The sequence below is a fragment of the Hyperolius riggenbachi genome, chromosome 12 (assembly GCF_040937935.1).
Source record: "Hyperolius riggenbachi isolate aHypRig1 chromosome 12, aHypRig1.pri, whole genome shotgun sequence".
In the NCBI taxonomy this organism is placed as follows: Eukaryota; Metazoa; Chordata; class Amphibia; order Anura; family Hyperoliidae; genus Hyperolius; species Hyperolius riggenbachi.
This window is the reverse complement of record NC_090657.1, coordinates 186950933-186977466: the sequence shown is the minus strand read 5'-3', so window position 1 is coordinate 186977466 and position 26534 is coordinate 186950933. Positions and strand designations below refer to the sequence as shown.

Below are 26534 nucleotides of genomic sequence, written 5' to 3'. Positions count from 1 at the left end.
TTATAACTGAATTATTGCAAATGTCCTTCTGTTTTAAGAAGGCAATTACAGCAAGCTTTGCTTTTTTAGTAGGAGTGCTTTTTGGTTCCTTTTATCCCCCTATACATTCCTAGTAGTTTGGGTCACCCCGAGCTGCTTGGTTACTCTATAGACAAATAAAAAGTACATTTTTTTCCAGTGTAAAATAAATGAACCATAAATTACTTTTCTCCTATGTTGCTGTCACTTACAGTAGGTAGTAGAAATCTGACAGAAGTGACAGGTTTTGGACTAGTCTATCTCTTCATAGGGGATTCTCAGCAAGGCTTTTATTCTTTATAAAGATATTCTCTAAAAATTATTTAAACAATAATGCTGGCCACCTTCCCTGCTCCGAGTCCCTACACAGTTTTTTGGCAGTTGGACAGAGCAACTGCAATTTACTAAGTTCTTTTGAAATCCCGGAGAATCCCCCCATGAAGAGATGGACTAGTCCAAAACCTGTTGCTTCTGTCAGATTTCTACTACCTTTTAGTCTGGAAAACTACTACCTTTTACTCTGGAAAAAACGTACTTCTTATTTGTTTATGTTTGCACATGTTTTAAATTTTAAAATTTTTTGGTATGTAAGCCTAACACTGCCCCCCCATCTGTTCCTAAAGTTAACCCACCACTATCTAAGCCTAACACTACCCCCCTTATCTGCTCCTGCCGTTAACCTACCACACTCCAAGCCTAACACTACCCCCCCCCCCCCTTATCTGCTCCTGCTGTTAACCTACCACACTCCAAGCCTAACACTATCCCCCCCTTATCTGCTCCTGCTGTTAACCTACCACACTCCAAGCCTAACACTACCCCCCCTTATCTGCTCCTGCTGTTAACCTACCACACTCCAAGCCTAACACTACCCCCCCTTATCTGCTCCTGCCGTTAACCTACCACACGCCAAGCCTTACACTACCCCCCCCCCCCCCTTATCTGCTCCTGCCGTTAACCTACCACACTCCAAGCCTAACACTACCCCCCCCCCCTTATCTGCTCCTGCCGTTAACCTACCACACCCCAAGCCTAACACTACCCCCCCCCTTATCTGCTCCTGCCGTTAACCTACCACACTCCAAGCCTAACACTACCCCCCCCCCCCTTATCTGCTCCTGCCGTTAACCTACCACACTCCAAGCCTAACACTACCCCCCCCTTATCTGCTCCTGCCGTTAACCTACCACACTCCAAGCCTAACACTACCCCCCCCCCCCCCCTTATCTGTTCCTGCCGTTAACCTACCACACTCCAAGCCTAACACTACCCCCCCCCCCCCCTTATCTGCTCCTGCTGTTAACCTACCACACTCCAAGCCTAACACTACCCCCCCTTATCTGCTCCTGCCATTAACCTACCACACTCCAAGCCTAACACTACCCCCCCTTATCTGCTCCTGCCGTTAACCTACCACACTCCAAGCCTAACACTACCCCCCCCCCTTATCTACTCCTGCCGTTAACCTACCACACTCCAAGCGTAACACTACCCCCCCCCCCCCCCTTATCTGCTCCTGCCGTTAACCTACCACACTCCAAGCCTAACACTACCCCCCCCTTATCTGCTCCTGCCGTTAACCTACCACACTCCAAGCCTAACACTACCCCCCCCCCCTTATCTGTTCCTGCCGTTAACCTACCACACTCCAAGCCTAACACTACCTCCCCCCCCCCCTTATCTGCTCCTGCTGTTAACCTACCACACTCCAAGCCTAACACTACCCCCCCCCCCCTTATCTGCTCCTGCTGTTAACCTACCACACTCCAAGCCTAACACTGCCCCCCCTTATCTGCTCCTGCCATTAACCTACCACACTCCAAGCCTAACACTACCCCCCCTTATCTGCTCCTGCCGTTAACCTACCACACTCCAAGCCTAACACTACCCCCCCCCCCCCCTTATCTACTCCTGCCGTTAACCTACCACACTCCAAGCCTAACACTACCCCCCCCCCCCCTTATCTGCTCCTGCTGTTAACCTACCACACTCCAAGCCTAACACTACCCCCCCTTATCTGCTCCTGCCGTTAACCTACCACTCTTCAAGCCTAACACTACCCCCCCCTTATCTGCTCCTGCCGTTAACCTACCACTCTTCAAGCCTAACACTACCCCCCCCCCCCCTTATCTGCTCCTGCCGTTAACCTACCACTATCTAAGCCTAACACTACCCCCCCCCCCCCCAACCGGCTCTATTCAAACATCTGTAAGGGGCCAACAACACCATGTAGATACAGTGCAGGTGCCCCTGCAGAGCTCAGGGGCCCTGGAACAATTGTCCCCTTTACCTCTATGTCAGCTATAGCACACACAGTGTCCCAGCTTCACAGTGTTCCCAGCAGTGTGCTGCAGCTATACAGTGTCTTACATTTAACATTGATGTCATATAACATTTGATTATTAACTATACCATTAAAATTCACAGTATGCAATCATACCATGCACATTACACAGCACACAATACAAGTCACACTACACAGTATCCACATCTCACATTGCCTATAGTAATATACAATCAATAAAGGGTTATGGTTGCTTGGCATTGTGCATATGACCAACACAATTGAATTACCACTTAAAAAATAAATAAAAAATACACACATGTCAGAAACAAATGAAAAATGTAAAGGACACATACAAACAAAGAACACTTTCTTGCCCAGTCTCAAACTATTCTGAAGCAGGTGCTGTTGAGCAAAGCTTATATAGGCAAACAGCTGACAAATGTTAACATTAGTTAACATTATGCGCGTAAACTTCTATGCGCTTAAAGTAATGAGCGCTATTTAGTTGTAGCGTACTGTGCATTTGTAATGCGTGCTCTGTATCCCTACCACACTTTTTGTAGTTATGCTGTGCGCTGTGTGATTTTAACCGCGCGTAAAGTTTTATGTGCACAATAATGCGCTCAATTTATGTAGCGCTATAGCGTTATTCACTAGCGCTGTTTAGTGAATCAACCCCATTGTGTGAAAAACACAGTAGAAATGAGCATACCATGATGAGATTCCTCTAAACCAGTGCTGTCCAACTGGCGGCCCGAAGGGCCGCATCCGGCCTGCCAGGCCTTCTGCTGCGGCCCCCCTGCTGTGGCAGTGTTAGCCCCCGGGTCCCCAGAGTTTTTTTTTTTTTTTAAAAAAAACCTTTTCCCCCATTCCTCTGCTATTGTAATAAATTACAGACCCCCTCCGCTAATCTCCCCTCATTCCCCCGTGCAGCCGCCGCCTCAACTCTCAGATCGGCGGCGAGCAGGAGATAGGAACCAGCTACACCGCGCACGGCAGCCACACGGGGGACTTTAAATGCTGGACGTGACCGATGATGTCACTTCCTTCCAGCATTTAAATTCACAGCGCGGCTGCCGTGCGCTGGTGTGGCTGTTTGCTATCTCTTACCCGCCGCTGATCTGAGGTGTGGCGGCGGCAGCACGGGGGAACGAGAGGAGAGGAGCGGAGGGGGGCTGGAAATATTACATTACAGCAGACCATCTGACGGCGTTTTGTGGGGACATCTGCAGCCAATGTAAGTGCATTTTGTCGGTACACCTGCAGCCAATATAAGTGCATTTTGTGGGTACATCTGCAGCCAATGTAAGAGCATTTTGTGGGTACATCTGCAGCCAATGTAAGTGCATTTTGTGGGTACACCTGCAGCCAATGTAAGTGCATTTTGTGGGTACATCTGCAGCCAATGTAAGTGCATTTTGTGGGTACATCTGCAGCCAATGTAAGTGCATTTTGTGGGTACACCTGCAGCCAATATAAGTGCATTTTGTGGGTACATCTGCAGCCAATGTAAGAGCATTTTGTGGGTACATCTGCAGCCAATGTAAGTGCATTTTGTGGGTACACCTGCAGCCAATGTAAGTGCATTTTGTGGGTACATCTGCAGCCAATGTAAGTGCATTTTGTGGGTACACCTGCAGCCAATATAAGTGCATTTTGTGGGTACATCTGCAGCCAATGTAAGTGCATTTTGTGGGTACACCTGCAGCCAATATAAGTGCATTTTGTGGGTACATCTGCAGCCAATGTAAGAGCATTTTGTGGTACATCTGCAGCCAATGTAAGTGCATTTTGTGGGTACACCTGCAGCCAATGTAAGTGCATTTTGTGGGTACACCTGCAGCCAATGTAAGTGCATTTTGTGGGTACATCTGCAGCCAATGTAAGTGCATTTTGTGGGTACACCTGCAGCCAATATAAGTGCATTTTGTGGGTACATCTGCAGCCAATGTAAGTGCATTTTGTGGGTACACCTGCAGGCAATATAAGTGCATTTTGTGGGTACATCTGCAGCCAATGTAAGAGCATTTTGTGGGTACATCTGCAGCCAATGTAAGTGCATTTTGTGGGTACACCTGCAGCCAATGTAAGTGCATTTTGTGGGTACATCTGCAGCCAATGTAAGAGCATTTTGTGGGTACATCTGCAGTCAATGTAAGTGCATTTTGTGGGTACATCTGCAGCCAATGTACGTGCATTTTGTGGGTACATCTGCAGCCAATGTACGTGCATTTTGTGGGTACATCTGCAGCCAATGTACGTGCATTTTGTGGGTACAACTGCAGCCAATCTGACAGCATATTGTGGGTACAACTGCAGCCAATCTGACAGCATATTGTGGGTACAACTGCAGCCAATCTGACAGCATATTGTGGGTACAACTGCAGCCAATCTGAGTGCATATTGTGGGTACATCTGCAGCCAATCTGAGTGCATTTCGTGGGGAAGCTGCTGCTAGATTTTTTTTTTTTTGGGGGGGGGGGGGGGGGGGGGTCTGCCGGCCCTCCACCATGTGGCCTGGAAAAAAACCGGCCCTCCATGCCCGCGAAGTTGGACAGCACTGCTCTAAACAAATGTGCACTTCCTGTCAGTCTAGGGGAGGGGTTGTGTGCTGACATCATCACAGTCTGTCCAGCTTGACAAGCATGCAGAAGGCAGGTCTGAGACTTGACTCGAGGCACACAACAGCCCAGCAAAATAATTAGTCCCTAGTTATTCAGCTCTGCACTCTGCTCTTTTTACAGTTGATGAAAGTGAGCCTGGGGCGAGATGGTTCCTGTAATACAAATGACAGGCAACTCTTGAAAGGTAAAATAATACACATTTTTTTGACTTGCCTTTTACCTTTATGAACAGCGTTACTCTGGAAATACACATGTATGACCTAAAATTAAAATTTCATGAGATCATAGAGATGTAAATCAAAAGAATAGCTTTCAGACTGAATAATAAATCTTCCAGCAGTTCTAAGCCAGACAGTATGTAACCGAGGCAGGCATAAATATAACAAAATGTAGGTTTACAAGAAGACGCGAGCACCAAGAGAGTACTAGAGATCACATTCATCAGCTTTATGTCCGGGATAATATTATTCTGCTGCGGGGAAAGCCAGTGACTCCTGCTTACTATGGGGACACTTTCTGCTCATACTGGTAAGGTGGGATGCCTCCAAAATATTAACGAGAACCCAAGGTGGCATAAAAGAAACATGCTTACCTACCTGTAAGTATAGCAAAATTCCGTTCTCCGGAACTCAGACAACCGGAGGTCTCAACTAACCGGCATGCTTGAGGGGACAACCAGGACTGTGCTTTAGGTTTTTTTAGGGGGTTTGCAAGCCATAAAATTACTACTGAGCCTCCAGCACCATCTTCTAACCTTCCTGTAGCTTTACAGCTTCCAAGCATGGCTCCCGGCGTGTCACATGACCCAACGCGAGTCAGGGGATACACCAGGAGCTTACATGGAGGATGCCGGAAAGTCTCTATAATACAATACAATAACATTTCTATAGCACTTTTCTCCCATAGGACTCAAAGCACTTAGGCTCTCTCAGATTCAGTAATTGGTAGTAGGATGAAATATTCACACAACAAAAGTTATATTTCTGCAAATGCCAAACTGAACAGGTGGGTTTTAAGTCTGGATTTAAACACGTCCAGGGATGGAGCTGTCCTGATCTGTTGAGGTAAGGAGTTCCAAAACGTAGGGGCAGCATGACAGAAGGCTCTGGGACCAAAAGATTCCAAGTGGACTCTGGGTATGACTAGATTATTAGAACCTGTGGATCTGAGAATGCGGGGATTGCTACGTAGCTGCAACATATCTTTCATGTATCCAGGGCCTAAATATTCAGGGATTTAATTGTCAGTAGGCCGATCTTGAATAGGACCCTCCATTCTATAGGTAGCCAGTGAAGGGAGTACAGGACTGGCGTTATGTGGCAGTGACGGGGTTGGTTGGTTAGCAGTCTGGCAGCAGTATTCTGTATCAGCTGTAGGGGTGCAAGACCTTTTTTGGAAGGCCAGTGGCCTCTAGGCCTCTAGGAGCTACAGGAAGGTTAAAAGATGGTGCTGGAGGTTCAGTGTATATTTTATGCTGCATGAGAAGGAGGTTTGTGCTTTTTTGGCCGGCAAACACATGTATGCGGCATCAGGCGATCCCCGCCGGAAACTGGGGACTATACTGTAGATGGAGGCCTCTGTATCCTCTAGAGGCTTCGCACTTCCACCTCCAGTTCACTACCACTGTTGCCCGGCCGGGACCCATTTGGAGTCCGCCCCGTGCTGCTTCATACACAAGCGAGGCCTTACTGCGCTTGAGTGAATATGACCATGTCTGCGCACAAATCCAAAGCTGCTTGCATATGAGTGACTTCACGAACCTTCACATCCTTTTTTGCGCAGGCACAGTACGACCACGCTTGTATATGGTGGGGAGAGCGGCCACGCAAACATATCCGTTAAGCTCTTGTCAGATACATTTTGGTGGTCTTCCTGTGGCAATGGTGAGGGCCAGGAGAATGGGGGAATCCTCTGTGGGATCAAGAGAGCCCTATGGGGCTTTCACACTGTACATAGACATAGTGCGGTATCTTGTGGTGGGTCCTGTCACACCACCGCAACAGTAATGTTTCATTTGGCACAGTAACCCCTGAAGCAGGGTCGGATTTACCATAAAGCACTGTAGGCACCTGCCTACAGGTGCCTGATGATGGAGAGACATCTCACTCCCCTCCCCTAGTGCTTACCTCCCTCCTTCCCCTGTCCCAAGCAAAGCGTAAAGGAGAGGTTACTCACCCAGCTGTCGGCATTCCACTGACAACATCTCCCTTCAGTCAGGGTCACCTTTAGTTACTTAATACCGAGGATACCTCTGGCTACCTAACTAATTCTAAGGGACACCTGTAGCTACCTGTGACAGGCAAGGGACGTAAGGGAGAAGTGACAGCTGGGACAGCCAGCATGCTTGGTGTGCGGTTCAGTGGGGGTTTGTGGGTTCATGGAGGGCGAAGTTTAGGGTGCCAGGACATCGGTGCCTATAGGCTCCTGTGATGTAAATCCGGGCCTACTCAGCCGAGTTGGCTAAAAGAGATCGTCTCGACCAACAATTACCGAATGTGTTTAAGGGGCTGTAAGCTAGGCATACACCATAAAATATATGCCTGGTATGGGAAACAAGAACGGAAGCAGGAGATTTGGGCGCATGAGACAAGTGGACAAAAAGGGCGCCCCATTCACTCCCATTATAAATATCGTTTAATGGGCGCCGAACAGGGAAAATAAGGCGCCGGAGATTATTAACGTTTTGCAAACGACACCCGGAGATTTTTAAGGTTTTATAACTGTGCTTGTGATGATTTAACTTTACAAAATGATCCCGTGACGAATAACGTTTATAAAGATACTAAATCACTATTTCTAAAACATTATTATCCACCCAAAAAAATTATTTACATTTTTTTATTTACATTTTTTATTTATTAATGTTTGTAAAACATTATTATCCATAGGGGTCTTAGGTTGAGGCACCACCAGGGGGGTCTCAGGTTTAGGCACCACCAGGGGGGTCTTAGGTTTAGGCACCAACAGGGGGGTCTTAGGTTTAGGCACCAACAGGGGGGTCTTAGGTTTAGGAACCACCAGTGGGGTCTTAGGTTTAGCCACAGACAGGGGGGTCTTAGGTTTAGGCACCAACAGGGGGGTCTTAGGTTTAGGCACAACCAGGGGGTCTAGGGGTTAGGGATAGGTACAGGGAGGGTTTTTAACAAACGTAAATATAAGTTTCAGTTTAGAAACGGAAGATTAACGTTTTAAGAATTGCCGATCTCATACACATTATTTAATGATTTATAAATTCTTAAAACACTATTTGTAAACGAAATTCTACACAATATTTTTATAAACGATAATACTGCTTATCGTTTACACCACGCGCCCTTTTTTCCCGACGCCCTTTTTGATGTACGCATCAAGAACCGATCAGAAAAAAAATCAAAATCAGATCGAACCTGTTGAGCCATTTATCTGCTGAAAAAAACTCATGGTGTATTCCCAGCATAACATGATTGTAGCAGAGGGCAAGCAGCATGAAGTTATCTGCTGGCCTGCCCAGTCCTATTAGAAGAGCTATGGTAATGTTGAATGGACCAGTTGCAGGGAATCGGTTAAAAAGGGCGCCTGTAAAAAAGGGCGCCTGGTGGAGCCTATATTTATATTAATTCGGCTACAGCTAGGGCGCCTAGTGTAGCCCATGTAACATCGGTTATAAAATACATCACAGTATAGCCGATTTATAAGGGATCCCTTTTATATAACCCATATATTTTTACCTATATCAGTTCACTTCGGGGATCCCTTTTATATAACCCATATATATAGCCCATGTTAATCAAAATCGTTTATGAAACGGATCCTTCATTTTGGTTATAAAAGGTATCCCCAAAGGGATCCCTTTGTAGTACTCTTTTTTTTTTTACAGCGGCTATAAACGGCCAAATGTGTAGCCCATATTTGTTCTCTTCAATTATGAACGTGATCCTTCTTTTGTTGCCCATGCGAGATAACTTCGGCTAGCAGGAGGACGACAGTTTTAGCCGATATGTTGTAACTTCACATATGAAAGTGAACCGATTGCATAAAGAAAGCTACACTGGCTGTTATCGTGCCTGCCTTGTGTGCATCCAGAAGTGCAGATCCTTTGGCAGGTTAGATACAAAGTATTTAATTTCCGAATTGGTAAGGTTTGGTGCTGGTGACTGGCTATGGTGGGACATAATGTTCAGCTATGGTTAGATAGAATTAATTTGGTGCCAGACACTCTGTTACAAGCGTCAGCATTTAGCTACTTTAACCCTTTAGCAGACAATTTTTTTCCCCTGCCGCTGCCAAAGTTTTTTCCTGCTGCTGGGGAAGTGTGCCTTCCCTAGCCTGGCAAGCTCAGCAGGATATGCAGAGTGGGTGGCAGAGAGCTTTCATGATTACCTGTCCAGACAGCTGGACCCAGAAGACCTACCGGAAGTTCAGAGCCGCTGGTGGAGGAAGAGAAGGAGCCTTCCGGAACAGGTAAGTGTAACTGCTCCCTGCCTCCCGCTCGTTTGGTTGCACTAGGCAAAAGAGATATGCCGACAGATGCTTAGAATGGACCAGCAGTTTTCAAACAAAAAGTTTAGTTCAGCTAGATGGGTCTTTAGTTTGCTTTAGATCAGGAATGTCCAACTCTAGGCTGGTTTCACAGTGGGGCGTTAAAGTCCCACGTTACAGCAGCCAGTAACGCAGCCTAACAGCACTGTAAAATCAATGTGCTGGTTCACAGTGCACACGTTGGGTTTTATAGTAACGCAGCACGTTTAAACAAAGTGCTGCATGCTGTACGCAGGGCCGGTTTAAGCAACAATGGGGCCCCAGGGCAAAATAAACCTGGGGGGCCCCCCCAACATATACCCCGGAACAAAAATCGGCATTAGGGGACCTTTTTTGCAGCTGGTATAGTCAGGGTGTGAAGTCCCAATCGGTCAGAGCTCCACATTCTGGCTATCCCAGCCTGCATGGGGGACAAGGGGTTAAAAAGTTTCAGGAGGGGGGACCCCACATAATAAAAAAAAAATAAAAAAAAAATCCCACACTCTAAACATAAAAAAATTTGGGAAAATAGGAAAAAATGCCAGGGATCTTCATACAGCCATATTGCGGCTGTATAGCGATCCCTGGCCAAAGCGCTGCGGCTGCGTATGGACCCCCTGGAAACCCCGTCAGGAAATGTATTGCTCTTTCTTTTGATACATGTAAAATTACACTACCGTTAGGTTTGCTACTAAAAGTGACATTTACCGCATTTAAAACTATACTTTTTTCCTTCTAAAGTTTAAAATCGATTTTCTCAAAAACTATAAGGTCTTTTTGAAAAATTGTTTTTTCCTCTTATTCCTAATGATCTCCTTAACATATCCTGCAAATTTAGGGTTTCTAGCATTTAAGGTGGATTTGCTATTAACCATAAAAGTCGGCAGGTTTTTAAATGTGTTTTTTTTTTCCTTTGAAACTTTAAAATCGATTTTCTCAAAAACTATAAGGCCGATTTGAAATTTTTTTTTTCCTCTTGTAGCCACTGGGGGCCCCTACAAGCTCTGGGGCCCTGGGGAAGCTGCCTCCTCTGCCTTAATGGTAGCGCCGGCCCTGGCTGTACGTTATACTGGCTAAGCCACGCTAGACTGTTTACACATGCTCAGTAATGTTGGAGGAGGAGGTCTCCTCTCCTCCTTATCAGCCAGCCACATGGCTAATTAATATTCAGTGCACTGTGGTGACTCCTGGTGGGACTGTAGTGTTGTCCGGATCATGAACGAATCGTTCATTTGATCCGGATCTTTTTTGTGAGTTGAATCATCCGGATCATCACAGTGAAAGATTCGGTTCACAGTGGATGTCTGTCTGGAAGAAACAGGGACATACAGAATGTACAGTGCAGGGAAAGTCCTGTCCTGCTAGTCATTTCATCCAGTCTGCTTCCCTAGTAAAATGATTCAAATGATTTGGTTCAAAGATCCGGATCTTTTCAATGATCCAATTCAAATGATCCGAATCCTTAAAAAGATCCAGACTTCCTATCACTAACCTGGAGCGGCTGCTTTGAGAGCTGCATAACGCAGCTCAATCTGACGCCCAACTTCAACACCACCATGCGTTGCGTTAGGGACACGTTATGCGATCCGCCGGGTGGATCGTTCAGAAACAGCCTTATCAGTCCGCCAACAGTGCGTACACATGCACTACAGTCTGCTGAAAACCCGCCCAGCGGGAGGTGCCGACGGACCCGTCGTTTGCTTCTGTAGTGCGTGTGTACGCACCTTAAAGGAGTCATCAATCAACTCATACTACCCCCAGTACTACTTACCCGGGACTTTCTCCAGTCCCTGGCAGCCACTATGTCCCTGTCACAGCTCTGATCTCAGGTGCTGGCCCCCGGTTCCCGATGGTGCACAGGACGACCTCCTGGTCATCCTCTACTGCGCCTGTGCAAGCGCCACTGTCAATAATCTCCACGTGGTCGGGAGTGTACTGTGTAGACGCAGTAGTTCTGCACCTGCACAGTATTCTCCGGTAGTGATCATCGTAATCAGCTAATTACGATTATGCAAATTTTCACATACATTTTAGCAATTTTGCCTATACGTTATTACAATTTGTATATTCAATTGATTTTGCATAGTCATTTGTAATTTCGCATAAAATTTTGCATTTCTGCGTAATTTCGAGCCAACTTTGGTGTTGAATAGCAAAGCCCCCATACATGCTATTGACACCAAAATTGCTAAAAATGTTAAGGAGAATAGTGGGTACAAGTCAAAAAAAGAGTAGTTGTAGTTGTAGTTTTTGAGAAAATCGATGCAAAGAAAAATGTTTTATTAAACTAATTTTTCTGAGAAAACTACAAGGTTCTTTTGAAAAATTCTTTTTTTGACTTTTACCCACTACTCTCCTTAACATATGTAGCAATTTTGGTAGGAATAGCATGTACGGGGGCTTTGCAATTCACTGCCAAAGTCGGCACAAAATTATGCGAAATTTCGTGAACGTTACATAAAAAAAAATTATGCTAAATTATGAAATATTACTATTACATACAAAATTAGTTACGATTTTCCCTGAAATTTCTAATTACGATTACAATGCGTAATTGCAACCACGTGGAGGTGATGGACAGCGGCGACCATGCAGGCGCAGTGGAGGATGAACTGGCGAGGTCGGCCTCTGCACCATCGGGGACTGGGAGGCGGGAACGGTTTTAGACCTGTTTTTAGACTCTCTCTAAAACATTTGGTACTTAGGTGGGTAGAGCAGGGGAAATGATCAAAAGATGCAATTCACAAACAAGTAGCTATGACTGACATCCTTCTCCTCTGATGAGCTCTCCTCTGCATGCAATTAAACTCCTGCTTAATGATTTCTGTCAGTAAAATAATTCTGTGAGGTATTTTAGATGTGAGAATGGAACCTTTTGAATTAATTATGCAGTTTAAAGACAATGACAAACCACCAGTTAACTAACGTCAAATAGCCAAGATATCAACCAAGTAAACAAAACCTTGCACTGATGGCGAATCAAACCACACCGAGCTTACACACACCCAGTTTGATGTTTCCCAGCATGGACGAAACAATCAGCCCTATGACCCCTGCCATCGCAGGGGGGCCCAGAGGCTCCCTCCTCCTCCCTCTTCCAAACCGCAAGTGCAGCCAATTAGCAAAGAATCCTCCCTATTCGCTCACAAAAACCGGGTGCAGGAGCGTGTGCAGGGACGTAACAATATACTCTGCAAGGGATGCAGCCGTAGAGGGGCCAAAAAGCCGCAGGGGCCCCATGGGGGGAGAAGATTATTTTCCCTGTCCTGAGAGACTGACAAGGAAACAGAAAGAAAAACCATTCTGCTCTCTGCACAATTGTTCTAATGACTGCATCTGCTCAGCCCCTGGTAAGGATTTAGGCAAAGTTCTGTAGACAAAGACTTGTAGACAGTCCCTACTAAGTAGGCAGCAGGCTCTTGTGTACAATGCCCAGCCCCCAACCTCTCTACCCCTCCCCAAGTTCTCTGTACTGTATCATCTGTAACATCCGAGCACCATTTTTAGCACCCAGGACATTTTAATTTTTCATTAAAAATGCATGGCAACAATATCTCTTCATGAAAAAAACTTGCGTTTTACTATTTATGTTTACATTTTAAAGTTTGCAGAGGTTTTATTAGCCTGCTTCAGCAGGCCTGCCCCTTCGACCCATCCACAGAGATTTCAGCCAGGCATCTAATGACTTAAAGTGAACCAGAGACGAAGCACCCTCATGTATTTCAATATATATATCTGTGGAAACATTACAGAAAACACCTAACCTGCTCTCTGTTTCATCCTTCACTGCTCAGCCTGCCTGTTATCAGCCCTGATAAAATTGCTGACTGAGCATTCAGTCTGACTTTGCCCTGGAACCATTATAGCTGAGTCTTCTCTGATGTCTTTTCAAGCCCAAGCCTGCCCCCTTCTGGCTCTGCTTTCCTGTTCTGTATATTCACAGCATCACGGAGAGCTGTGATGAGATGGGAGGAGCTGCTAATGTAAGGGTATATTGAAAAACTTTTTTTAATCTATATTTGTTAGTCATAAGAGGTTTTTAGAAATGGTGATTTCATTTTGCACAAAGCCCACTAAATAATATGCTTTTCTGATGAACTGTGTTTTGCATGGAGTTATAGTAAAAAAAAAACACAAAAAATGGCACACCACAGCAGCAAAAATACCAGGTATAGTATTTATTTTATAAAATCTATCGGGAGGGGATATATTTATTTTGTGCCAAAGTGTTCATCTCTGGTTTCCTTTAAGTAATTGTTTTATTGCACTCATTACCAATAAGTAAACAATACTTTTTCATCAACAGAGGAAAGTGGGTAATTAGGACAGCTGCTTCAAAGATGTTATCCAAAGGGAATGTGTTGAGATAAAGGGGAGGGGGAACATAGCAGCTCCTATCACCATTACAACTTCCAGGGAAAGAAAGGGTGCTCGGTTCCCTTTAAGTCGCGTTATGCCCCTGTTTCCCAGTTTGACTTTTCACCTGTAAGGTGCCTCATCTGTGCATTTGGCTGTTTGCTCGCAGTTCCATCTCCCATATTGAGAAAATTCAGACATTTTTCTCATTTCCATTGCCGTATCTTGCTTTTACAGTCAGGCTAAAGATTGTAATATTTGGAGAAGGTCACAGCTTCCTCGTACAGAGAGATACAATTATTTTTATACAATGAACATCTCCGCTAAAACTCCCAGGCTGAGATTTATCTCGAGCCCTAAAAAACCAGACTAGCGGAAGTCATTAGGGGGAAGTGCTTTACTGCAAGTCTCTGCTTCTAGAGCGGGCTACGTGCCTGTTCCTTCAGACAGGAGATATAGGAGGATATTAATGGTGCCCGCAGGATGGCACACGGCTGGTCCCCTCGGAGGGGCAGAGATGTGAGCTGGCAGCGCCGTGCGTGTCTTTCCCTTCTTGTTTTGACGCGAAAACCATTGCTTTGATGCATCTCCATTGCTCCTTCCGCCGTGACCTTGTAGAATGGAGTCCCACTACTCCGCACATCCCGTTCTTGTTCCAACAGAACTTCCATTAAACGTACGAAGGAGGCTCAACAGAGGAAAATTAAGTTCCAGTAAAAGAGAAGCTCCTGAGAGCGTTTTAAAGCAGTACTTTAAATAATGAACCATAATGCTTCTCTTAGTACTCTATAGTTTTTTACAGTCTGACTGCAGCAAAAACATCTTTATTCCAGTCCCGGGTTCAGCCACAGTTTTTATATATCTGTTTAATAAAAGAAAAAAATAAAATGTCAGTTAAAAAAATGATGCTAGATCCTTACATTTTCCCCTACTCCTTCCTCTTTTGCAGTGAAAATAAAGCCATTACTTTAGGAGAGGCTGTCGGCCAGCAGGGAGGCGTGGCTTCAGGCGACACCAATCACTTTCTTCTGCTGCATACTCCCAGGTGACTAAGGCTGGTTTCACACCAGGACGTTGCGTTTTAGGGGACGTTAAGGTCGCATAACGTGCCCCTAACGCAACGCCTGGTGCTCTCTGATGTGGACGTCGGAGTGAGCCGCGTTGTGCAGCTCACTCTGGCGTCCGTGATGTCGTGATGTGTACTCTTGGACGCATGCGGCATCACGTGGTCCCGCCCGGCCAATCGCCGCACAGAGCGGCCGCTCCAGGAAGTAAACACTGCACGTCACTGAGTGCAGTGAATATTAATTAGCCATGTGCCTGGCCGCTCTCCGCTCCTCCCCAACATTACTGAGCATGTGCAAGCTCTGCCGCTTATAAAGTACTGCATGCAGTACGTTGTCTTATGGCGCAGCGTTACTAAGTAACGCAACGTGGGCACTGTGAACAGCCCATTGATTTTTCATTGCTGTGCAGTGGGGTGCGTTACAGGTTGCTCTAAAGTGCGCCTGTAACGTCCCACTATGAAACCAGCCTAAAGGAGGAGTGTTTAGTTGGGAGTGAGCAAGCAGCTGTGGACTGATGAGGAAGAGAGGTGGGTCAATGAATAAATCAGCAGGTATTTTTATTTTATTCTGCAAGGGTTAGGCATTAGGAAAAAAAGGGGGGGGATGTATTAAGATTAGGCACTCTGGGGAGGGAGGAGTTGGGCTTTTCTAGGGTTAAGCATTAGGTCGGGGGTTATAGTAAGGTGTTGGGGTAATGTTAGTTCTCATAGTTCTCATGTATGCTCATTTATAAAACAACAAAACAATGTGCATATGAATCAAAATAGTCCTATAAAAAAATTAAAAAAATATTCAAAGATCATTTTCAAGCTTTATTAGTAAGATGCTTTAGTTACCCCACTGTAGCAGCAGTCAGACGGACAATTTCTTGTCCTACAGTCTAATCCAGGGCTGGGAAAACTTTGCGTGGCTGGTCCGCATGCTGCGGGCCTCATTCCTAAAATGTCCTCCCTCCTCCTACCTCCCTGCAGCGCCGCGAGCAGAAGGAAACCAAGGGTTAACACTTGCTGTGCCAGGTCACACATCACATGACACGATGTCAGGATGTGCCAGCATGTAATACACAGGCACTTCCTGACGGTGTCTCACGGGACTCCCTGTGGTCATAGAGACCCAACACAGGAAGCAGCAAATAGGTGAGTGTTGACCCTTGGTCTCCTTCCACTCGCGACTCTGCTGGGAGGGAGGGAGTAGAAGAATCTGGCCGTCTGCCCAGTGGTCTAATCAGTGGTTACAAACAGACGTTACGCCACCATGGTGGGTCCTATACACTTACCGAAGGTTGTAAATATGCACGGACTTGGAAGCACCTGTGGGCCGTAGCTTAGTGTGAGAGGCACAGTTGTGGGCAGGGGCTTACTGTGGGTGGCACAGTTGTGGGCGAGGCCTTAGTGTGGACTAGGGATGATCGTAAAGAGCAAATTCCGAATTTCTGAATTTCCGCGGAATTCCGCATTCCGGCAGAAAAATGTAAGTAAGCGCAAATGAAACCTCGTTTTTGCTAAATGGTAGCCCATGGGACCTAGTGGCTGTTCCACCGGTCATTTTTTGTGGGGATTTTTTTTTTAAATTTATTTATTTATTTATTGCAGCAGGAGGTGTCGCTTACACCATAAGACCTTGCAGTGGTCCCATGGCGGTCGTTTTGGCAACGCAGGAGGTGTCGCTTAAACTATGGGACCCTGCGGTGGTCCCATGACGGTCGTTTTGGCACCGCAGAAGGTGTCGCTTACGCCATGGGACCTTGCGGTGGTCCCATGGCGGTGGTTTTGGCATCGCAGGAGGTGTCACGTAAGCTTTGGGACCTGGCGGTGGTTCCATTGCGGTGGTTTTGGCGCCTCAGGAGGTGTCGCGTAAGCTTTGGGACCTGGTGGTGGTTCCATGGCAGTGGTTTTGGCACCGCCGGAGGTGTCGCGTAGGCTATGGGACCTGACGGTGGTTCCATGGCAGTGGTTTTGGCGTCGCAAGAGGTGTCGCATAAGCTTTGGGACCTGGCGGTGGTTCCATTGTGGTGGTTTTGGCGCCGCCGGAGGTGTCGCGTAGGCTATGGGACGTATACAAAATGGTTAGGATAGGTGAGATAGCTAGGGAGCTGGTTGGTAACATAGGATTGATTGGTTTTTGTTAAGACTGTAATTGGTGCTGAAATAATTCCTATTTTCATGCAGAAATCCGTTTGTTTGTTTTTTGTAAGCCTCTGATTGGTGCAGAAATTCCTATTTTCATGAAGAAGTCCTGTTGTTCTCACTTTAAGCCTCTTCTAGGTGCTTCCTTGTGATTGGCTAACAAAATTCCGCATTCCGCCGGAATTACGCATCGTTCCGCAGAATTTCTGCTATAGCACTATTGCAATTCCATTCCAATGCAACGGTTACTGAACCACCAAATTAAGGCCGGAATCGCGGAAAAATGAATTCCGCGGAACGCGGTCAGCATCCCTAGTGTGGACGGCAGGTTAGTGCGGTGGTGGTGGTGTGCATGCTTCACACGTGATTCTTTTTAGAATTGGGTGTTTCCTGGTTCTAACCTAACCATGGCTAGTTCTGTAGAGAAGATGGTTACTGTCCATCTGATTGTTGGTTTGATAATGGGGTGTTGTTATTCTTTCAGTTGCCTCAAGGTCATCCATCTCTACGATGGATAAAGATTTTAGTTTTTCGAGGGAGGGAGGACACTTCCAGAACTTTGCACATCTTGCCTCGTTGTTGATTCTACTCAGCTCCTGGCTCTGAACTGAGAGATAAAAACTGCTCCAGTTTGGATTTGATATTGAAAGAGACAATTCCTGATCATAACGTATCTCTACTGTAATGGAAGGAGACTTTCATTCATCTGATATAACGTATGCACATAATAAAACGGCTAATCAGCGCAGGTAGGAATGCTTCTCTGTAAGGAACATGAGGCACATTCACCTTCTGTCAATGACTTCCTGATTGTCGTATTAAAGGCTTGGATGTCATTCACGAAACTCAGCAAGGACACATTACAAGTTACATATATGAGAGCCACATTACTCATCAAGGCATGCAAGGCTTCTACCCAGGTCTTCTATTCACTGTGATTCTGCAATGTCTTTGTTCAAGGACAGCCGAGTAAACTGCTGTAGGAACTATGCTGGCTTAAAGGACCACTATCATGAAAATCGTAAAATGTAAAATAAATGTAAACATATACAAAGTACATTTCTTCCAGAGTAAAATGAGACATACATTACTTTTCTCCTATGTTGCTGTCACTTACAGTAAGTAGCAGAAATCTGACAGAACCGACAGGTTTTGGACTAGCCCATTTTCTCATTGGGGGTTCTCATGGTTTTCTTTATTTTCAAAAGCACTTAGCAAATGGTGGTTAGTCCGTCCAACTGTCAAAAAGTGTGCAGCGAGCAGGGAGGCTGGCCAGCATCTTTGTATAAATCCTTTTCAGGTAGTATCTTTAGAAAGAATAAAAGTCATGCTGAGAATGCCCCCCTAAAGAGATGGACTAGCCCAAAACCTGTCAGTTCTGTCAGATTTCTACTACCTACAGTAACTGCCAGCAACATAGGAGAGAAGTAATTTATGGCTCATTTTACTCTGGAAGAAATGTACTTCTTATTTGTATACATTTACATGTATTTTAAATTTTACATTTTTTTTTCACAATAGTGGTCCTTTAAAAGAACTTCATTTATAAAAGGCATTCTAGTTAATCATTACTATTTAGTATTTGTATAGAGCGGACACCTTTAACAACATTTTGCAGCGTCTATAGTCTTGTCACTAACGGCATACCTCCCAACTTTTTGAGAAAAGAAAGATGGACCCTTTAAGAAACACCCATGCCACACCCCTAATCACACCCCGCCACACCCCTAGTCACTGATACCCAAAATAATTCAGAAGCAAAAGATGCCATTTTATAAATCAGACCACACTGATCCTATCATCATTAGTTTTCCTTCATTTTAACATTAAAAAAAGAAATATATCAATTTAAATTGTAGAAATAAGAGTCTATTAAACACATTTTTCAGTAGAAAAATACATATAGTTACATACATTTGATATGATACATGCACTACACGATACATACATAGACATATGATATTGACTATGGTAGGGACTAGATTGTGAGCCTCCATGAGGGACATGACAAGACTATATATACTTTGTACAGCACTGCATAATATTTTGGTGCTATATAAATACTTAAATAGATTTGTACATCCGTCTTGAAAGAGGGACAAATAAGGAAGAAAGAGGAATTGTCCCTCTGAATAAGGCACAGTGGAGAACTATGACTAAGGCCTCGTTCACACTTGGGCTGTTTCTGTGCGTATTTCACAGCGCATTGCCCTGTGTGTTCCGTAAGGTATTGATTTTCCCATGTAATTAATGTGCCTAGTTCACATCTATGCGCTGCGCTGAGCTGCGTTTACAAAAAGTAGTGTTGCATGTGTTTGTGCGCGCTTTAGTGTGCTTTTTTAAAGCATGTTTTGCTTATTGTAGCAGTGGCAGTTGTCAATAAAGCTTTGTTTTCATATGAAAATGTTTTTTTTTTTCAATTAGGGGTAAAAAAAAACGCATGCGCGTCTATGCACTAAAAAAGTGCACCCATGATGTGCGCTTTACAGCTCAATGCACAGAAATGCATGCAACACGACGCTTCTGTAACGCAGCTCAGTGCAGCACATAGATGTGAACCAGACACATTTAATTACATGGGAAAATCAATTCCTTGCAGAACGCACAGGGCAATTCGCTGTGAAAAGCGCACAGAAACGGCCCTAGTGTGAACGAGGCCTTACTGTCCCTCAGAAGGGTTCACAATCTAATCTAATCCCTACCATAGTCATACTGTATGTCTATAGTAGTCTAGGGCTAATTTAGGGGAAAGCCAATTAACTTCTCTGCATGTCTGGGACCCCTTTCACACTAGGACATTTCCATTACATTGCGTTACCCTTTTTATCGCAGGGTGACACTAATGCACTGAAAGTCTATAAGGCATTTCTGACATGACAGAAGCATCTGATCTGACCTGAAAGCATCAGCGCGGTACCGGTCAACATTCATGGCGACGTGCGTTGACCGGAAGTATTGTAAGTTAATAGCAATGCAGATATTTTACATTTTTCATGTTTGAGATGCGGTGCGCGTGCGCGGGAGCATAGTTTTTTCAATACACTTCCGTGCAATTTGTATTTTGGCCACAGGAAGTGAGCGCTAGAGAGCCTCACTTATAGTCTGGCTTGTTGCTGGAAGTCAGATTACTGGGCATTTCCACTGTACTCTCCAAAGCCCATTTTAAGTGTTGCGTTGCAATGCGTTCATCCGATTGCACTGCCAGGGCCAGTTCTAGCTCCTATGGGGCCCCTGGGAAAAAGTACTTGGGGGCCCTTCTGACCCCCCCCCCCCCAAATTTATGTACTGCCGTAGGTTGCTCCATGTGCTGCGCAGGTATAGATAGCCAGATGTGGCCCCAGGGTTAGGTAGCCCCCCCAGTATAGATAGTTAGATGTGCCCCCAAAGATTAGGTAACCCCCCCCAGTATAGATGTGTCCCCTGTATTAGGCAGCTCCCCCCATTACAGATAGTCAGATGTGCCGCCAGGATTAGGTAGCCCCCCCAGTATAGATAGTCAGATGTGTCCCCCAGGATTAGATAGCTCCCCCAATATAGATAGATGTATCCCCAGTATTAGGCAGCCACCCGTATAGATAGTCAGATGTGCCCCCAGTATTAGGTAGCCCCCCAGTATAGATAGATGTGCTCCCAGTATTAGGTAGCCCCCCAGTATAGATAGATGTGCCCCCAGTATTAGGTAGCCCCCCAGTATAGATAGATGTGCTCCCAGTATTAGGTAGCCCCCCAGTATAGATAAATGTGTCCCCAGTATTAGGTAGCCCCCCAGCATAGATAGTCAGATGTGCCCCCAGTATTAGGTAGCCCCCCAGTATAGATAGATGTGTCCCCTGTATTAGGCAGCCCCCCCCAGTATAGTCAGATGTGCCACCAGGGTTAGGTAGCCCCCCAGTATAGATAGTCAGATGTGTCCCCCAGGATTAGATAGCTCCCCCAATATAGACAAATGTGTCCCCAGTATTAGGCAGCCCAAAGTATAGATAGTCAGATGTGTCCCCAGTATTAGGCAGCCCCCCAGTATAGATAGTCAGATGTGCCCCCAGTATTAGGAAGCCCCCCCAGTATAGATAGATGTGTCCCCTGTATTAGGCAGCCCCCAGTATAGATAGTCAGATGTGCCCCCAGTATTAGGTAGCCCCCCAGTATAGATAGATGTGTCCCCTGTATTAGGCAGCCCCCCCAGTATAGTCAGATGTGCCACCAGGGTTAGGTAGCCCCCCAGTATAGATAGTCAGATGTGTCCCCCAGGATTAGATAGCTCCCCCAATATAGACAAATGTGTCCCCAGTATTAGGCAGCCCAAAGTATAGATAGTCAGATGTGTCCCCAGTATTAGGCAGCCCCCCAGTATAGATAGTCAGATGTGCCCCCAGTATTAGGAAGCCCCCCCAGTATAGATAGATGTGTCCCCTGTATTAGGCAGCCCCCAGTATAGATAGTCAGATGTGCCCCCAGTATTAGGTAGCCCCTATCCAATTATAGCCAGATGCACCCCCAAGGATTACATAGTCCCCTACAGTACATATAGCAAAATGTGCCCACAAGCCTCCCCAGTACAGATCGCCATATGTGCCCACAAGTATTAGGCAGCCTCCCCTAGTTCAGATAGCCAGATGTCCCCCTGTTTTATGCGGGATACAGACGTTGCGTTTCTGCCGTTCGATGCGGCGTTCGATTGTATACCGCTTTAAGAAAAAAGGCTTGAAATGGTTAATAGGATTTACTTTCACTTTCCCTTGGAACTTGAGATTGTGCCTTGGTTCATCTTTCCTATGTGTGCAGAAGATGGTTCTTTAAACCAGGGATAGCAACACATAAGTAAACAGGGATCTTATCTGGATGACCGATGTGACAGCTGCATTGATTCCAAGCAGAAAACTGCTGTTTTTTTCTTACCTGATTAGAATTTTAAGAGGTATAATGTAGAGGTAAACATTGCTCCTCTCAGCAGTAGCTGTTTTGGGTGTTGTGGCAGTATTGTGGTTTTACAAAGATGACACATGATTTTGGGTAGAGACAAATAGGATAACTATAGGGGCAATAAGATGCAGGGAGACAGGTTTCTATTATGTATTACACTATTTTGTAATTATGCTTTAAAGGAATACTTAAGCATAACAAAAAAAAAAACATTTTTACTCACCTGGAGCTTCTACCAGCCCCCTGCAGCCATCCTGTGCCCTCGCAGTCACTCGCAGTCAGATCCTCCTGTCCCATGCCGCCAACTAGTTTCCTTTCACCCACAGGCCCGACAAGCCTGGCAACACACAGTCTTCTGCGCGTTCCCGTCCGCAGGCGTAGGTAGAAATTGCAGACAGGAACGCGAAGAAGGAGACACGTGGCCAATCCTGCGCAGGCGCAGTGAGCCTGTCGGCCGAAAACAAAACTAGCTGGTGGCGGGGGACAGGAGGATCCGCGAGTGACTGCGAGGGAACGGCACCGCTGCAGGGGGCTGGTAGAAGCCTCAGGTGAGTAAAACTGAACTTTTGTTAGGCTTAAGAATAAATCTCGCTTCAGAGCTCATAGTTAGCAGGGGCATGTGTGCCCCTGCTAAAACGCCGCTATCCCGCGGCTAAACGGGGGTCCCTTCACCCCCGAACCCACCCCCGCAAACCTTGGTCGCAAACTTGGTTGTGAAATTTTCGTTTCCTGGAGGCAGGGCTAATGGCTGCAGCCCGGCCTCTAGTCGCGTCTATCAGACGCGCATCGCCGCCTCTCCCCCGCCCCTCTCAGTGAAGGAAGACTGAGAGGGGCGGGGGAGAGGCGGAGATACGCGTCTGACAGATGCGCGTGGGGTAGGGCTGCGGCGGTTAGCCCTGCCCCAATGCGGAAGCGCTCCCCCGCTGTACAGAGGGGATTTGGGGGTGAAGGGACCCCCGTTAAGCCGTGGGATAGCGGCGTTTTAGCAGGGGCACACATGCCCCTGCTATCTATGAGGTCTGAAGCGAGATTTATTCTCGCTTCAGACTCTCTTTTAAGGACTTACAAGGCCAAAATGGCTAAAAAAGCCAAGTACCTGCAAGATGTTTAAATACACGGAGGACGCGGTCCACGCCCTCCGTGCAGCTCCGCCGGGTCCCCTTCCTGAGATCGCCCCCCGTGCCGAACGCGACCACACAGGCCGGGTCGGGCTCTTGTGCCGCTCCCAATATGGCCGCTTCCTCTGGCCGCGGCTGCGCAGTCTGCCTGGCCGTGAGTGCGGCTGCGCAGCTCTAGGGCCAACCCCTCCGATCCACGCTACAGTGCGTGGTTCGGGGGGTTGGCCCTAGAGCTGCGCAGCCGCACTCACGGCCAGGCGGACTGCGCAGCCGCGGCCAGAGGAAGCGGCCATATTGGGAGCGGCACGAGAGCCCGACCCGGCCTGTGGGGTCGCGATCGGCACGGGGGGCGATCTCAGGAAGGGGACCCGGCGGAGCTGCACGGAGGGCGCGGACGGCATCCTCCATGCATTTAAACATCTTGCAGGTACTTGGCTTTTTTAGCCATTTTGGCCTCGTAAGTCCTTTAAGTTTCTTGAGCATTGAAGACTTTCTTTAAAGTGGGCCTGAGCCCTTGCGCAGCACAGAAGGGAAACATAGAGAAATGCACCCTATATGTATTTAGAGTTTTTAGCGGCCCTGTCTAATTCCCCCTCATCTGTGACTAATCGTCACTGTAATTTGATCTTTAAGCTGTGTCAGCTCAGGAATCTACCCTGCCATGGCAGAGCAGCTAATTTGTAAACACAGGATGTTAACAATAAGTCTACTTCCAGGAGAGCAGGAAGTAGACACATTGCAGATTCATTGCAGGATTTGTATCTGTAACAAAGAAATGTTTCTTCTTAAAAGTCTCATTCACACCTAAAATAAAAACCGCAAACGCAAGCGTTTTGCATTTTTGTGCGCTTTACCCTCCTGGCGCTCCACATGCGCGCTGTGTTTTTCGTAAAATCACTCTTCTAAGCTCCTTTCCAGAGCGGTTTTGTAATTCACTCCCTGACGCAAGTCAGAAAGGGAACTCTTTTACCCGGAAATGAATAAATGCAATGTATTTATTCTAAAAAAAAAAAGCGAATACAATCGCAGCATAAAGCGGTTTTGTGAGCGTTTAGCGCTCTTCCTATACCTTCCATTATAGCGAAAACACCCCAAAAATGGCACAGGCACTGCTCTGCTGAACGCACAGCGCACAAACTTCGCTGATATGAACCTTCTCATACAGATTCATTGCACAAGCGTTTTGTGGGCGATTTTTAAAACCGCCTGCGCTTGAAAAAAGGCTGAAAACGCCCCTAGTGGGAACTAGTCCTAAAGGTTATTATGCTGTTGCTTATCTTTTAGAGCAGAAAGGGAGTTCTGAGTTCAGGTCTGCTTTATAGACGTTTGGCCAATGACTAGATGGAGGGTTGTTGTTTCATCATGTTCATTCTGGGCTGGGTCATTTTCTGGGTTCCCTTATTTCAGCTGGTTTCGGGGATGCAGTTTGACTTTCAAAAAGACTATTCCCAGGCTCCCAGGCTTTTTTTCAATTTTTCTAATATAATTATGTCAGATGAATTGTTCAATTAGTACTTTTGACTGCCAGAAGAATTATTCAATTAGCGCTCTTCACTGTAGTGCGGCATTCATGCCATCACAGCGGCTGATAATGGGCATTGCTTCAGGCCCTAATGAAAATAGCAAAGCACTTGAGGGTTTTACTTATTCAATTAAACCATTGTTATTCATTTTTTCCCTTTCATTGAGTTCTCGTATAATCTTTATTAGCGTTTATTGACTGAGGGATTTTTTCTCCGGAATGTAAATAATTTTATAACTTCAGATGACCCGAACGGTTCAAGCGAGAACTTGTTCACGCGAACAACGCCAGTTTGCATTCGCGTCGAAACGCAAACTTTATGCGAGTTCGACCCACCCCCTATACTACATCATTGGGCTAAACTTTGACCCTCTACATCACAGTCAGCAGAAACATGGCAGCCAATCAGGCTGCACTCCCTCCTGGACCCCCCTCCCTCCCCCCTTATAAAAGGCAGCAGCGTCGGCCATTTTCTCACTCTGTCTGCTGCTGATATTAGTGAGAGAAGGGAGAGACATTGGAGAGATAGTGAAAGCGATAGTCAGGAGGTCTGTTAGCTTGCTCCTTGCTGATATTTAAAAGCACCCCAGAACAGCTCTTTTGTTCTAATGTTCTTGTGATGGTTTTTTTTGTGTGGCGCACTGACACTGCATATACAGCCGTCTGTCACAGCTGGCCCTTGCTAATTGCTATAGTGTGCCAGGCCCAGGACATTCAGTGCCTACCTTTTTCACTGCACCTGTGTGACTGCTGCACATTGTATTATAATACCAGTCACTGCATACCTTTCACTGCATCTGTGTGACCACACACTGTTTTATATACCAGCAGTCAGTGCATCCATTTTCACTGCACAAGTGTGACTGCACATTGCTATACCAGCAGTCACTGCATACCTTTCATTGCACCTGTGTGACCGCATGCTGTTTTATATACCAGTCACTGCATACCTTTTCACTGCACCTGTGTGACTGCACATTGTTATACCAGCAGTCACTGCATACCTTTCACTTCACCTGTGTGACTGCACATTGTTATACCAGCAGTCACTGCATACCTTTCACTGCACCTGTGTGACTGCACATTTTTATACCAGCAGTCACTGCATACCTTTTCACTGCACCTGTGTGACTGCACATTGTTATACCAGCAGTCACTGCATACCTTTCACTGCACCTGTGTGACTGCACATTTTTATACCAGCAGTCACTGAATACCTTTCATTGCACCTGTGTAACTGCACATTGTTATACCAGTAGTCACTGCATACCTTTTACTGCACCTGTGTGACTGCACATTGTTATACCAGCAGTCACTGCATAACTTTCACTGCACCTGTGTGACTGCACCTTGTTATACCAGCAGTCACTGTATACCTTTCACTGCACCTGTGTGACTGCACATTGTTATACCAGCAGTCACTGCATACCTTTCACTGCACCTGTGTGACTGCACATTTTTATACCAGCAGTCACTGCATACCTTTTCACTGCACCTGTGTGACTGCACATTGTTATACCAGCAGTCACTGCATACCTTTCACTGCACCTGTGTGACTGCACATTTTTATACCAGCAGTCACTGAATACCTTTCATTGCACCTGTGTAACTGCACATTGTTATACCAGTAGTCACTGCATACCTTTTACTGCACCTGTGTGACTGCACATTGTTATACCAGCAGTCACTGCATAACTTTCACTGCACCTGTGTGACTGCACCTTGTTATACCAGCAGTCACTGTATACCTTTCACTGCACCTGTGTGACTGCACATTGTTATACCTGCAGTCACTGCATACCTTTTCACTGCATCTGTGTGACAGCACGCTGTTTAATATACCAGCAGTCCGTGCATACCTTTTTGCCTGCACCTGTTTGACTGCACATTGCATTATACCAGCCAGTGCATACCTTTCACTTGAATGGATGGCAGACTTGCCCTCCATAACAGATTCTCGTTATAGGATTTCAAGTGTATTTGTCTCATTATACAGCAG

At 46.1% G+C, this 26534-nt stretch overlaps 1 long non-coding RNA gene across 1 annotated transcript in view; it reads left to right on the top strand.

Moving 5' to 3' along the window:
* The first annotated feature begins 5050 nt into the window (after positions 1-5050).
* LOC137541095 (uncharacterized) overlaps positions 5051-26534 on the top strand; it is a 104945-nt gene continuing 83461 nt past the window's right edge. The window contains exon 1 of the long non-coding RNA XR_011025082.1: positions 5051-5113. This is a non-coding gene — a long non-coding RNA (uncharacterized lncRNA). The remainder of the gene's footprint in view (positions 5114-26534) is intronic.